Source organism: Hyperolius riggenbachi, chromosome 2 (assembly GCF_040937935.1).
Source record: "Hyperolius riggenbachi isolate aHypRig1 chromosome 2, aHypRig1.pri, whole genome shotgun sequence".
NCBI lineage: Eukaryota > Metazoa > Chordata > Amphibia > Anura > Hyperoliidae > Hyperolius > Hyperolius riggenbachi.
Genome location: NC_090647.1, coordinates 155,080,455 through 155,090,117, shown reverse-complemented (window position 1 = coordinate 155,090,117; position 9,663 = coordinate 155,080,455). Strand labels below are relative to the sequence as shown.

Sequence of the window (9,663 nt, the reverse complement as noted above, 5' to 3'; positions counted from 1 at the left end):
ACGCGTGGGAAGCCTCACCTTCAAGGCGCCGAAACGGCGCTTTAGAGTTTGCCTGCGGCCACACTAAGCCGAAAGCGCCCGCTCTCGTCAGATCGCGGAAGCTAAGCGGCTTCAGGCCTGGTTAGTAGCTGCATGGGAGACTGGCTGTGAACCCCAGGTGCTGCAGGCGTTTTTTTGGGTTTGAGGCCCAATGGCTATGAGCACGCGTGGGAAGCCTCACCTTCAAGGCGCCGAAACGGCGCCTTGGAGTTTGCCTGCGGCAACACTAAGCCGAAAGCGCCCGCTCTCGTCAGATTGCGGAAGCTAAGCGGCTTCAGGCCTGGTTAGTAGCTGCATGGGAGACCGGCTGTGAACCCCAGGTGCTGCAGGCGTTTTTTTGGGTTTGAGGCCCAATGGCTATGAGCACGCGTGGGAAGCCTCACCTTCAAGGCGCCGAAACGGCGCCTTGGAGTTTGCCTGCGGCCACACTAAGCCGAAAGCGCCTGCTCTCGTCAGATCGTGGAAGCTAAGCGGCTTCAGGCCTGGTTAGTAGCTGCATGGGAGACCGGCTGTGAACCCCAGGTGCTGCAGGCGTTTTTTTGGGTTTGAGGCCCAATGGCTATGAGCACGCGTGGGAAGCCTCACCTTCAAGGCGCCGAAACGGCGCTTTGGAGTTTGCCTGCGGCCACACTAAGCCGAAAGCGCCCGCTCTCGTCAGATCGCGGAAGCTAAGTGGCTTCAGGCCTGGTTAGTAGCTGCATGGGAGACCGGCTGTGAACCCCAGGTGCTGCAGGCGTTTTTTTGGGTTTGAGGCCCAATGGCTATGAGCACGCGTGGGAAGCCTCACCTTCAAGGCGCCGAAACGGCGCCTTGGAGTTTGCCTGCGGCCACACTAAGCCGAAAGCGCCCGCTCTCGTCAGATCGCGGAAGCTAAGCGGCTTCAGGCCTGGTTAGTAGCTGCATGGGAGACCGGCTGTGAACCCCAGGTGCTGCAGGCGTTTTTTTGGGTTTGAGGCCCAATGGCTATGAGCACGCGTGGGAAGCCTCACCTTCAAGGCGCCGAAACGGCGCCTTGGAGTTTGCCTGCGGCCACACTAAGCCGAAAGCGCCCGCTCTCGTCAGATCGCGGAAGCTAAGCGGCTTCAGGCCTGGTTAGTAGCTGCATGGGAGACCGGCTGTGAACCCCAGGTGCTGCAGGCGTTTTTTTGGGTTTGAGGCCCAATGGCTATGAGCACGCGTGGGAAGCCTCACCTTCAAGGCGCCGAAACGGCGCCTTGGAGTTTGCCTGCGGCCACACTAAGCCGAAAGCGCCCGCTCTCGTCAGATTGCGGAAGCTAAGCGGCTTCAGGCCTGGTTAGTAGCTGCATGGGAGACCGGCTGTGAACCCCAGGTGCTGCAGGCGTTTTTTTGGGTTTGAGGCCCAATGGCTATGAGCACGCGTGGGAAGCCTCACCTTCAAGGCGCCGAAACGGCGCCTTGGAGTTTGCCTGCGGCCACACTAAGCCGAAAGCGCCCGCTCTCGTCAGATCGCGGAAGCTAAGCGGCTTCAGGCCTGGTTAGTAGCTGCATGGGAGACCGGCTGTGAACCCCAGGTGCTGCAGGCGTTTTTTTGGGTTTGAGGCCCAATGGCTATGAGCACGCATGGGAAGCCTCACCTTCAAGGCGCCGAAATGGCGCCTTGGAGTTTGCCTGCGGCCACACTAAGCCGAAAGCGTCCGCTCTCGTCAGATCGCGGAAGCTAAGCGGCTTCAGGCCTGGTTAGTAGCTGCATGGGAGACCGGCTGTGAACCCCAGGTGCTGCAGGCGTTTTTTGGGGTTTGAGGCCCAATGGCTATGAGCACGCGTGGGAAGCCTCACCTTCAAGGCGCCGAAACGGCGCCTTGGAGTTTGCCTGCGGCCACACTAAGCCGAAAGCGCCCGCTCTCGTCAGATCGCGGAAGCTAAGCGGCTTCAGGCCTGGTTAGTAGCTGCATGGGAGACCGGCTGTGAACCCCAGGTGCTGCAGGTGTTTTTTTGGGTTTGAGGCCCAATGGCTATGAGCACGCGTGGGAAGCCTCACCTTCAAGGAGCCGAAACGGCGCCTTGGAGTTTGCCTGCGGCCACACTAAGCCGAAAGCGCCCGCTCTCGTCAGATCGCGGAAGCTAAGCGGCTTCAGGCCTGGTTAGTAGCTGCATGGGAGACCGGCTGTGAACCCCAGGTGCTGCAGGCGTTTTTTTGGGTTTGAGGCCCAATGGCTATGAGCACGCGTGGGAAGCCTCACCTTCAAGGCGCCGAAACGGCGCCTTGGAGTTTGCCTGTGCCCACACTAAGCCGAAAGCGCCCGCTCTCGTCAGATCGCGGAAGCTAAGCAGCTTCAGGCCTGGTTAGTAGCTGCATGGGAGACCGGCTGTGAACCCCAGGTGCTGCAGGCGTTTTTTTGGGTTTGAGGCCCAATGGCTATGAGCACGCGTGGGAAGCCTCACCTTCAAGGCGCCGAAACGGCGCCTTGGAGTTTGCCTGCGGCCACACTAAGCCGAAAGCGCCCGCTCTCGTCAGATCGCGGAAGCTAAGCGGCTTTAGGCCTGATTAGTAGCTGCATGGGAGACCGGCTGTGAACCCCAGGTGCTGCAGGCGTTTTTTTGGGTTTGAGGCCCAATGGCTATGAGCACGCGTGGGAAGCCTCACCTTCAAGGCGCCGGAACGGCGCCTTGGAGTTTGCCTGCGGCCACACTAAGCCGAAAGCGCCCGCTCTCGTCAGATCGCGGAAGCTAAGCGGCTTCAGGCCTGGTTAGTAGCTGCATGGGAGACTGGCTGTGAACCCCAGGTGCTGCAGGTGTTTTTTTGGGTTTGAGGCCCAATGGCTATGAGCACGCGTGGGAAGCCTCACCTTCAAGGCGCCGAAACGGCGCCTTGGAGTTTGCCTGTGGCCACACTAAGCCGAAAGCGCCCGCTCTTGTCAGACCGCGGAAGCTAAGCGGTTTCAGGCCTGGTTAGTAGCTGCATGGGAGACCGGCTGTGAACCCCAGGTGCTGCAGGCGTTTTTTTGGGTTTGAGGCCCAATGGCTATGAGCACGCGTGGGAAGCCTCACCTTCAAGGCGCCGAAACGGCGCCTTGGAGTTTGCCTGTGGCCACACTAAGCCGAAAGCGCCCGCTCTTGTCAGACCGCGGAAGCTAAGCGGTTTCAGGCCTGGTTAGTAGCTGCATGGGAGACCGGCTGTGAACCCCAGGTGCTGCAGGCGTTTTTTTGGGTTTGAGGCCCAATGGCTATGAGCACGCGTGGGAAGCCTCACCTTCAAGGCGCCGAAACGGCGCCTTGGAGTTTTCCTGCGGCCACACTAAGCCGAAAGCGCCCGCTCTCGTCAGATCGCGGAAGCTAAGCGGCTTCAGGCCTGGTTAGTAGCTGCATGGGAGACCGGCTGTGAACGCCAGGTGCTGCAGGCGTTTTTTGGGGTTTGAGGCCCAATGGCTATGAGCACGCGTGGGAAGCCTCACCTTCAAGGCGCCGAAACGGCGCCTTGGAGTTTGCCTGCGGCCACACTAAGCCGAAAGCGCCCGCTCTCGTCAGATCGCGGAAGCTAAGCGGCTTCAGGCCTGGTTAGTAGCTGCATGGGAGACCGGCTGTGAACCCCAGGTGCTGCAGGTGTTTTTTTGGGTTTGAGGCCCAATGGCTATGAGTACGCGTGGGAAGCCTCACCTTCAAGGCGCCGAAACGGCGCTTTGGAGTTTGCCTGCGGCCACACTAAGCCGAAAGCGCCCGCTCTCGTCAGATCGCGGAAGCTAAGCGGCTTCAGGCCTGGTTAGTAGCTGCATGGGAGACCGGCTGTGAACCCCAGGTGCTGCAGGCATTTTTTTGGGTTTGAGGCCCAATGGCTATGAGCACGCGTGGGAAGCCTCACCTTCAAGGCGCCGAAACGGCGCCTTGGAGTTTGCCTGCGGCCACACTAAGCCGAAAGCGCCCGCTCTCGTCAGATCGCGGAAGCTAAGCGGCTTCAGGCCTGGTTAGTAGCTGCATGGGAGACCGGCTGTGAACCCCAGGTGCTGCAGGCGTTTTTTTGGGTTTGAGGCCCAATGGCTATGAGCACGCGTGGGAAGCCTCACCTTCAAGGCGCCGAAACGGCGCCTTGGAGTTTGCCTGCGGGCACACTAAGCCGAAAGCGCCCGCTCTCGTCAGATCGCGGAAGCTAAGCGGCTTCAGGCCTGGTTAGTAGCTGCATGGGAGACCGGCTGTGAACCCCAGGTGCTGCAGGCGTTTTTTTGGGTTTGAGGCCCAATGGCTATGAGCACGCGTGGGAAGCCTCACCTTCAAGGCGCCGAAACGGCGCCTTGGAGTTTGCCTGCGGCCACACTAAGCCGAAAGCGCCCGCTCTCGTCAGATCGCGGAAGCTAAGCGGCTTCAGGCCTGGTTAGTAGCTGCATGGGAGACCGGCTGTGAACCCCAGGTGCTGCAGGCGTTTTTTTGGGTTTGAGGCCCAATGGCTATGAGCACGCGTGGGAAGCCTCACCTTCAAGGCGCCGAAACGGCGCCTTGGAGTTTGCCTGTGCCCACACTAAGCCGAAAGCGCCCGCTCTCGTCAGATCGCGGAAGCTAAGCAGCTTCAGGCCTGGTTAGTAGCTGCATGGGAGACCGGCTGTGAACCCCAGGTGCTGCAGGCGTTTTTTTGGGTTTGAGGCCCAATGGCTATGAGCACGCGTGGGAAGCCTCACCTTCAAGGCGCCGAAACGGCGCCTTGGAGTTTGCCTGCGGCCACACTAAGCCGAAAGCGCCCGCTCTCGTCAGATCGCGGAAGCTAAGCGGCTTTAGGCCTGATTAGTAGCTGCATGGGAGACCGGCTGTGAACCCCAGGTGCTGCAGGCGTTTTTTTGGGTTTGAGGCCCAATGGCTATGAGCACGCGTGGGAAGCCTCACCTTCAAGGCGCCGGAACGGCGCCTTGGAGTTTGCCTGCGGCCACACTAAGCCGAAAGCGCCCACTCTCGTCAGATCGCGGAAGCTACGCGGCTTCAGGCCTGGTTAGTAGCTGCATGGGAGACTGGCTGTGAACCCCAGGTGCTGCAGGTGTTTTTTTGGGTTTGAGGCCCAATGGCTATGAGCACGCGTGGGAAGCCTCACCTTCAAGGCGCCGAAACGGCGCCTTGGAGTTTGCCTGTGGCCACACTAAGCCGAAAGCGCCCGCTCTTGTCAGACCGCGGAAGCTAAGCGGTTTCAGGCCTGGTTAGTAGCTGCATGGGAGACCGGCTGTGAACCCCAGGTGCTGCAGGCGTTTTTTTGGGTTTGAGGCCCAATGGCTATGAGCACGCGTGGGAAGCCTCACCTTCAAGGCGCCGAAACGGCGCCTTGGAGTTTGCCTGTGGCCACACTAAGCCGAAAGCGCCCGCTCTTGTCAGACCGCGGAAGCTAAGCGGTTTCAGGCCTGGTTAGTAGCTGCATGGGAGACCGGCTGTGAACCCCAGGTGCTGCAGGCGTTTTTTTGGGTTTGAGGCCCAATGGCTATGAGCACGCGTGGGAAGCCTCACCTTCAAGGCGCCGAAACGGCGCCTTGGAGTTTTCCTGCGGCCACACTAAGCCGAAAGCGCCCGCTCTCGTCAGATCGCGGAAGCTAAGCGGCTTCAGGCCTGGTTAGTAGCTGCATGGGAGACCGGCTGTGAACGCCAGGTGCTGCAGGCGTTTTTTGGGGTTTGAGGCCCAATGGCTATGAGCACGCGTGGGAAGCCTCACCTTCAAGGCGCCGAAACGGCGCCTTGGAGTTTGCCTGCGGCCACACTAAGCCGAAAGCGCCCGCTCTCGTCAGATCGCGGAAGCTAAGCGGCTTCAGGCCTGGTTAGTAGCTGCATGGGAGACCGGCTGTGAACCCCAGGTGCTGCAGGTGTTTTTTTGGGTTTGAGGCCCAATGGCTATGAGTACGCGTGGGAAGCCTCACCTTCAAGGCGCCGAAACGGCGCTTTGGAGTTTGCCTGCGGCCACACTAAGCCGAAAGCGCCCGCTCTCGTCAGATCGCGGAAGCTAAGCGGCTTCAGGCCTGGTTAGTAGCTGCATGGGAGACCGGCTGTGAACCCCAGGTGCTGCAGGCATTTTTTTGGGTTTGAGGCCCAATGGCTATGAGCACGCGTGGGAAGCCTCACCTTCAAGGCGCCGAAACGGCGCCTTGGAGTTTGCCTGCGGCCACACTAAGCCGAAAGCGCCCGCTCTCGTCAGATCGCGGAAGCTAAGCGGCTTCAGGCCTGGTTAGTAGCTGCATGGGAGACCGGCTGTGAACCCCAGGTGCTGCAGGCGTTTTTTTTGGGTTTGAGGCCCAATGGCTATGAGCACGCGTGGGAAGCCTCACCTTCAAGGCGCCGAAACGGCGCCTTGGAGTTTGCCTGCGGGCACACTAAGCCGAAAGCGCCCGCTCTCGTCAGATCGCGGAAGCTAAGCGGCTTCAGGCCTGGTTAGTAGCTGCATGGGAGACCGGCTGTGAACCCCAGGTGCTGCAGGCGTTTTTTTGGGTTTGAGGCCCAATGGCTATGAGCACGCGTGGGAAGCCTCACCTTCAAGGCGCCGAAACGGCGCCTTGGAGTTTGCCTGCGGCCACACTAAGCCGAAAGCGCCCGCTCTCGTCAGATCGCGGAAGCTAAGCGGCTTCAGGCCTGGTTAGTAGCTGCATGGGAGACCGGCTGTGAACGCCAGGTGCTGCAGGCGTTTTTTGGGGTTTGAGGCCCAATGGCTATGAGCACGCGTGGGAAGCCTCACCTTCAAGGCGCCGAAACGGCGCCTTGGAGTTTGCCTGCGGCCACACTAAGCCGAAAGCGCCTGCTCTCGTCAGATCGCGGAAGCTAAGCGGCTTCAGGCCTGGTTAGTAGCTGCATGGGAGACCGGCTGTGAACCCCAGGTGCTGCAGGCGTTTTTTTGGGTTTGAGGCCCAATGGCTATGAGCACGCGTGGGAAACCTCACCTTCAAGGCGCCGAAACGGCGCCTTGGAGTTTGCCTGCGGCCACACTAAGCCGAAAGCGCCCGCTCTCGTCAGATCGCGGAAGCTAAGCGGCTTCAGGCCTGGTTAGTAGCTGCATGGGAGACCGGCTGTGAACCCCAGGTGCTGCAGGCGTTTTTTTGGGTTTGAGGCCCAATGGCTATGAGCACGCGTGGGAAGCCTCACCTTCAAGGCGCCGAAACGGCGCCTTGGAGTTTGCCTGCGGCCACACTAAGCCGAAAGCGCCCGCTCTCGTCAGATCGCGGAAGCTAAGCGGCTTCAGGCCTGGTTAGTAGCTGCATGGGAGACCGGCTGTGAACCCCAGGTGCTGCAGGCGTTTTTTTGGGTTTGAGGCCCAATGGCTATGAGCACGCGTGGGAAGCCTCACCTTCAAGGCGCCGAAACGGCGCCTTGGAGTTTGCCTGCGGCCACACTAAGCCGAAAGCGCCCGCTCTCGTCAGATCGCGGAAGCTAAGCGGCTTCAGGCCTGGTTAGTAGCTGCATGGGAGACCGGCTGTTAACCCCAGGTGCTGCAGGCATTTTTTTGGGTTTGAGGCCCAATGGCTATGAGCACGCGTGGGAAGCCTCACCTTCAAGGCGCCGAAACGGCGCCTTGGAGTTTGCCTGTGGCCACACTAAGCCGAAAGCGCCCGCTCTCGTCAGATCGCGGAAGCTAAGTGGCTTCAGGCCTGGTTAGTAGCTGCATGGGAGACCGGCTGTGAACCCCAGGTGCTGCAGGCGTTTTTTTGGGTTTGAGGCCCAATGGCTATGAGCACGCGTGGGAAGCCTCACCTTCAAGGCGCCGAAACGGCGCCTTGGAGTTTGCCTGCGGCCCCACTAAGCCGAAAGCGCCCGCTCTCGTCAGATCGCGGAAGCTAAGCGGCTTCAGGCCTGGTTAGTAGCTGCATGGGAGACCGGCTGTGAACCCCAGGTGCTGCAGGTGTTTGTTTGGGTTTGAGGCCCAATGGCTATGAGCACGCGTGGGAAGCCTCACCTTCAAGGCGCCGAAACGGCGCCTTGGAGTTTGCCTGCGGCCACACTAAGCCGAAAGCGCCCACTCTCGTCAGATCGCGGAAGCTAAGCGGCTTCAGGCCTGGTTAGTAGCTGCATGGGAGACTGGCTGTGAACCCCAGGTGCTGCAGGTGTTTTTTGGGGTTTGAGGCCCAATGGCTATGAGCACGCGTGGGAAGCCTCACCTTCAAGGCGCCGAAACGGGGCCTTGGAGTTTACCTGCGGCCACACTAAGCCGAAAGCGCCCGCTCTCGTCAGATCGCGGAAGCTAAGCGGCTTCAGGCCTGGTTAGTAGCTGCATGGGAGACCGGCTGTGAACCCCAGGTGCTGCAGGCTTTTTTTGGGTTTGAGGCCCAATGGCTATGAGCACGCGTGGGAAGCCTCACCTTCAAGGCGCCGAAACGGCGCCTAGGAGTTTGCCTGCGGCCACACTAAGCCGAAAGCGCCCGCTCTCGTCAGATTGCGGAAGCTAAGCGGCTTCAGGCCTGGTTAGTAGCTGCATGGGAGACTGGCTGTGAACCCCAGGTGCTGCAGGCGTTTTTTTGGGTTTGAGGCCCAATGGCTATGAGCACGTGTGGGAAGCCTCACCTTCAAGGCGCCGAAACGGCGCCTTGGAGTTTGCCTGCGGCCACACTAAGCCGAAAGCGCCCGCTCTTGTCAGATCGCGGAAGCTAAGCGGCTTCAGGCCTGGTTAGTAGCTGCATGGGAGACCGGCTGTGAACCCCAGGTGCTGCAGGCGTTTTTTTGGGTTTGAGGCCCAATGGCTATGAGCACGCGTGGGAAGCCTCACCTTCAAGGCGCCGAAACGGCGCCTTGGAGTTTGCCTGCGGCCACACTAAGCCGAAAGCGCCCGCTCTTGTCAGATCGCGGAAGCTAAGTGGCTTCAGGCCTGGTTAGTAGCTGCATGGGAGACCGGCTGTGAACCCCAGGTGCTGCAGGCGTTTTTTTGGGTTTGAGGCCCAATGGCTATGAGCACGCGTGGGAAGCCTCACCTTCAAGGCGCCGAAACGGCGCGTAGGAGTTTGCCTGCGGCCACACTAAGCCGAAAGCGCCCGCTCTCGTCAGATCGCGGAAGCTAAGCGGCTTCAGGCCTGGTTAGTAGCTGCATGGGAGACCGGCTGTGAACCCCAGGTGCTGCAGGCGTTATTTTGGGTTTGAGGCCCAATGGCTATGAGCACGTGTGGGAAGCCTCACCTTCAAGGCGCCGAAACGGCGGATTGGAGTTTGCCTGCGGCCACACTAAGCCGAAAGCGCCCGCTCTTGTCAGATCGCGGAAGCTAAGCGGCTTCAGGCCTGGTTAGTAGCTGCATGGGAGACCGGCTGTGAACCCCAGGTGCTGCAGGCGTTTTTTTGGGTTTGAGGCCCAATGGCTATGAGCACGCGTGGGAAGCCTCACCTTCAAGGCGCCGAAACGGCGCCTTGGAGTTTGCCTGCGGCCACACTAAGCCGAAAGCGCCCGCTCTCGTCAGTTCGCGGAAGCTAAGCGGCTTCAGGCCTGGTTAGTAGCTGCATGGGAGACTGGCTGTGAACCCCAGGTGCTGCAGGCGTTTTTTTGGGTTTGAGGCCCAATGGCTATGAGCACGCGTGGGAAGCCTCACCTTCAAGGCGCCGGAACGGCGCATTGGAGTTTGCCTGCGGTTACACAAAGCCGAAAGCGCCCGCTCTCGTCAGATCGCGGAAGCTAAGTGGCTTCAGGCCTGGTTAGTAGCTGCATGGGAGACCGGCTGTGAACCCCAGGTGCTGCAGGCG

The 9,663-nt window shown here is 60.3% G+C and overlaps 3 non-coding genes and 45 pseudogenes across 3 annotated transcripts; all 48 read left to right on the top strand.

Moving 5' to 3' along the window:
• Positions 1-50: 50 nt before the first annotated feature.
• On the top strand, positions 51-168 carry LOC137552081 (5S ribosomal RNA; annotated as a pseudogene).
• An 84-nt stretch (positions 169-252) lies between these two features.
• Positions 253-370, top strand: LOC137553151 (5S ribosomal RNA; annotated as a pseudogene).
• Positions 371-454: 84 nt separating this feature from the next.
• Positions 455-572, top strand: LOC137553202 (5S ribosomal RNA; annotated as a pseudogene).
• An 84-nt stretch (positions 573-656) lies between these two features.
• Positions 657-774, top strand: LOC137551912 (5S ribosomal RNA; annotated as a pseudogene).
• Positions 775-858: 84 nt separating this feature from the next.
• LOC137550386 (5S ribosomal RNA) lies at positions 859-976 on the top strand (annotated as a pseudogene).
• An 84-nt stretch (positions 977-1,060) lies between these two features.
• Positions 1,061-1,178, top strand: LOC137550385 (5S ribosomal RNA; annotated as a pseudogene).
• Positions 1,179-1,262: 84 nt separating this feature from the next.
• Positions 1,263-1,380, top strand: LOC137552368 (5S ribosomal RNA; annotated as a pseudogene).
• Positions 1,381-1,464: 84 nt separating this feature from the next.
• Positions 1,465-1,582, top strand: LOC137550384 (5S ribosomal RNA; annotated as a pseudogene).
• An 84-nt stretch (positions 1,583-1,666) lies between these two features.
• LOC137552213 (5S ribosomal RNA) lies at positions 1,667-1,784 on the top strand (annotated as a pseudogene).
• Positions 1,785-1,868: 84 nt separating this feature from the next.
• LOC137550830 (5S ribosomal RNA) lies at positions 1,869-1,986 on the top strand (annotated as a pseudogene).
• Positions 1,987-2,070: 84 nt separating this feature from the next.
• LOC137550383 (5S ribosomal RNA) lies at positions 2,071-2,188 on the top strand (annotated as a pseudogene).
• An 84-nt stretch (positions 2,189-2,272) lies between these two features.
• LOC137554179 (5S ribosomal RNA) lies at positions 2,273-2,390 on the top strand (annotated as a pseudogene).
• Positions 2,391-2,474: 84 nt separating this feature from the next.
• LOC137549980 (5S ribosomal RNA) lies at positions 2,475-2,592 on the top strand (annotated as a pseudogene).
• An 84-nt stretch (positions 2,593-2,676) lies between these two features.
• LOC137552413 (5S ribosomal RNA) lies at positions 2,677-2,794 on the top strand (annotated as a pseudogene).
• Positions 2,795-2,878: 84 nt separating this feature from the next.
• Positions 2,879-2,996, top strand: LOC137553912 (5S ribosomal RNA; annotated as a pseudogene).
• Positions 2,997-3,080: 84 nt separating this feature from the next.
• On the top strand, positions 3,081-3,198 carry LOC137553911 (5S ribosomal RNA; annotated as a pseudogene).
• An 84-nt stretch (positions 3,199-3,282) lies between these two features.
• On the top strand, positions 3,283-3,400 carry LOC137550670 (5S ribosomal RNA; annotated as a pseudogene).
• An 84-nt stretch (positions 3,401-3,484) lies between these two features.
• Positions 3,485-3,602, top strand: LOC137550829 (5S ribosomal RNA; annotated as a pseudogene).
• Positions 3,603-3,686: 84 nt separating this feature from the next.
• Positions 3,687-3,805, top strand: LOC137548831 (5S ribosomal RNA). The gene has a single exon (XR_011026748.1). It is a non-coding gene; the product is annotated as a 5S ribosomal RNA (ribosomal RNA).
• Positions 3,806-3,888: 83 nt separating this feature from the next.
• On the top strand, positions 3,889-4,006 carry LOC137550382 (5S ribosomal RNA; annotated as a pseudogene).
• Positions 4,007-4,090: 84 nt separating this feature from the next.
• LOC137552703 (5S ribosomal RNA) lies at positions 4,091-4,208 on the top strand (annotated as a pseudogene).
• Positions 4,209-4,292: 84 nt separating this feature from the next.
• LOC137550381 (5S ribosomal RNA) lies at positions 4,293-4,410 on the top strand (annotated as a pseudogene).
• Positions 4,411-4,494: 84 nt separating this feature from the next.
• On the top strand, positions 4,495-4,612 carry LOC137554177 (5S ribosomal RNA; annotated as a pseudogene).
• An 84-nt stretch (positions 4,613-4,696) lies between these two features.
• LOC137549979 (5S ribosomal RNA) lies at positions 4,697-4,814 on the top strand (annotated as a pseudogene).
• Positions 4,815-4,898: 84 nt separating this feature from the next.
• Positions 4,899-5,016, top strand: LOC137554532 (5S ribosomal RNA; annotated as a pseudogene).
• An 84-nt stretch (positions 5,017-5,100) lies between these two features.
• Positions 5,101-5,218, top strand: LOC137553910 (5S ribosomal RNA; annotated as a pseudogene).
• Positions 5,219-5,302: 84 nt separating this feature from the next.
• Positions 5,303-5,420, top strand: LOC137553909 (5S ribosomal RNA; annotated as a pseudogene).
• An 84-nt stretch (positions 5,421-5,504) lies between these two features.
• On the top strand, positions 5,505-5,622 carry LOC137550669 (5S ribosomal RNA; annotated as a pseudogene).
• An 84-nt stretch (positions 5,623-5,706) lies between these two features.
• On the top strand, positions 5,707-5,824 carry LOC137550828 (5S ribosomal RNA; annotated as a pseudogene).
• An 84-nt stretch (positions 5,825-5,908) lies between these two features.
• On the top strand, positions 5,909-6,027 carry LOC137548819 (5S ribosomal RNA). Its single transcript, XR_011026747.1, has one exon. It is a non-coding gene; the product is annotated as a 5S ribosomal RNA (ribosomal RNA).
• Positions 6,028-6,110: 83 nt separating this feature from the next.
• Positions 6,111-6,228, top strand: LOC137550380 (5S ribosomal RNA; annotated as a pseudogene).
• An 85-nt stretch (positions 6,229-6,313) lies between these two features.
• LOC137552702 (5S ribosomal RNA) lies at positions 6,314-6,431 on the top strand (annotated as a pseudogene).
• An 84-nt stretch (positions 6,432-6,515) lies between these two features.
• LOC137551021 (5S ribosomal RNA) lies at positions 6,516-6,633 on the top strand (annotated as a pseudogene).
• Positions 6,634-6,717: 84 nt separating this feature from the next.
• On the top strand, positions 6,718-6,835 carry LOC137551792 (5S ribosomal RNA; annotated as a pseudogene).
• An 84-nt stretch (positions 6,836-6,919) lies between these two features.
• On the top strand, positions 6,920-7,037 carry LOC137550378 (5S ribosomal RNA; annotated as a pseudogene).
• Positions 7,038-7,121: 84 nt separating this feature from the next.
• On the top strand, positions 7,122-7,239 carry LOC137550377 (5S ribosomal RNA; annotated as a pseudogene).
• Positions 7,240-7,323: 84 nt separating this feature from the next.
• LOC137550939 (5S ribosomal RNA) lies at positions 7,324-7,441 on the top strand (annotated as a pseudogene).
• An 84-nt stretch (positions 7,442-7,525) lies between these two features.
• Positions 7,526-7,643, top strand: LOC137552697 (5S ribosomal RNA; annotated as a pseudogene).
• An 84-nt stretch (positions 7,644-7,727) lies between these two features.
• LOC137552532 (5S ribosomal RNA) lies at positions 7,728-7,845 on the top strand (annotated as a pseudogene).
• An 84-nt stretch (positions 7,846-7,929) lies between these two features.
• On the top strand, positions 7,930-8,047 carry LOC137553949 (5S ribosomal RNA; annotated as a pseudogene).
• Positions 8,048-8,131: 84 nt separating this feature from the next.
• LOC137556846 (5S ribosomal RNA) lies at positions 8,132-8,250 on the top strand. The gene has a single exon (XR_011029484.1). It is a non-coding gene; the product is annotated as a 5S ribosomal RNA (ribosomal RNA).
• An 82-nt stretch (positions 8,251-8,332) lies between these two features.
• LOC137553383 (5S ribosomal RNA) lies at positions 8,333-8,450 on the top strand (annotated as a pseudogene).
• Positions 8,451-8,534: 84 nt separating this feature from the next.
• LOC137552583 (5S ribosomal RNA) lies at positions 8,535-8,652 on the top strand (annotated as a pseudogene).
• An 84-nt stretch (positions 8,653-8,736) lies between these two features.
• On the top strand, positions 8,737-8,854 carry LOC137553407 (5S ribosomal RNA; annotated as a pseudogene).
• Positions 8,855-8,938: 84 nt separating this feature from the next.
• Positions 8,939-9,056, top strand: LOC137550376 (5S ribosomal RNA; annotated as a pseudogene).
• Positions 9,057-9,140: 84 nt separating this feature from the next.
• LOC137552582 (5S ribosomal RNA) lies at positions 9,141-9,258 on the top strand (annotated as a pseudogene).
• An 84-nt stretch (positions 9,259-9,342) lies between these two features.
• LOC137553426 (5S ribosomal RNA) lies at positions 9,343-9,460 on the top strand (annotated as a pseudogene).
• An 84-nt stretch (positions 9,461-9,544) lies between these two features.
• On the top strand, positions 9,545-9,662 carry LOC137554073 (5S ribosomal RNA; annotated as a pseudogene).
• Position 9,663: the final 1 nt, after the last annotated feature.